This window comes from Trichechus manatus, unplaced genomic scaffold (assembly GCF_000243295.1).
Source record: "Trichechus manatus latirostris isolate Lorelei unplaced genomic scaffold, TriManLat1.0 scaffold00066, whole genome shotgun sequence".
NCBI lineage: Eukaryota > Metazoa > Chordata > Mammalia > Sirenia > Trichechidae > Trichechus > Trichechus manatus.
In genome coordinates, this window is record NW_004444002.1 from 2839195 (window position 1) to 2840358 (window position 1164).

Below are 1164 nucleotides of genomic sequence, written 5' to 3' on the forward strand. Positions count from 1 at the left end.
ATCTATGTCTACATTTTTTAAGTCCCTCTTTTCTGTTTTAATGTTGTCGTCTTTTACATATTGACATCTGTTTCCTTATTTTCAGTGTTTTAGCTTTGATTTACTTTTCTGTCTTCAGTATCTGGGTTGATATCTGGTTGCTCTGTCCTGTGTTCTAGTCTTGGGTTGTTATCTGATGTTACTGATTTTCTAACTGGAAGACTCCTTTTAGCATTTCTTGTAATTTTGGTTTGGTTTTTCAAATTCTCTCAACTTCTGTTTATCTGGAAATGCTCTAATCTCACCATCATATTTGAGAGACAGTTTTGGTAGCTATATAATTCTTGGCTGGCAGTTTTTTTCCCTCAAGTCTTTTTATATGTCATCCCATTACCTTCTTACCTGCGTGGTTTCTGCTGAGTAGTCCGAGCTTATTCTTATTGATTCTCCTTTGTAGATGGCTCTTCGTTTATCCTTAGCCACTCTTAAAATTCTATCTTTATCTTTGGTTTTGGCAAGTTTGATTATAATATGTCTTGGGGACTTTCTTTTGGGATCTACCTCATGTGGGGTTCGATGAGTATCTTGGATAGATATGTTGTCATCTTTCATAATATCAGGGAAGTTTTCTGCCAAGAAATCATCAACAATTCTCTCTGTATTTTCTGTTATCCACCCAACTCCCCCCACCCCCCACCGTGTTCTGGTACTCCAATAACTCGTAGGTTATTTCTCTTGATAGGGTCCCACATAATTCTTAGGGTTTCTTCATTTTTTAAAATCCTTTTAGCTGATTTTTCCTCAAATAAGTTAGTGTCAAGTGCTTTATCTTCAGTCTCACTAATTCTGACTTCCATTGCCTCAATTCTACTCCTATGACTTTTTACTGAGTTGTCTAATTCTGAAATTTTTTGTTAATCTTCTGGATTTCTGATTGCCGTCTCTTTATGGATTATTGCAGCCTGTTATATCTGTCATTATGCTCTTCTCTAATCTTTTTAATTTCCTCTATTGCATGTTCTGCATTTTGATTAATTTCCTTCCTAATTTCTTGAAGAGTTCTGTATATTAATCTTTTGTATTCTGCCTCCAGTAATTCCAAGAAATTTTCTTCCGCTGGAAAATTTCTAGATTCTTTGTTTTGGGAGCTTGCTTAAGCCATCATGGATTGCCTCGTTATGCGAT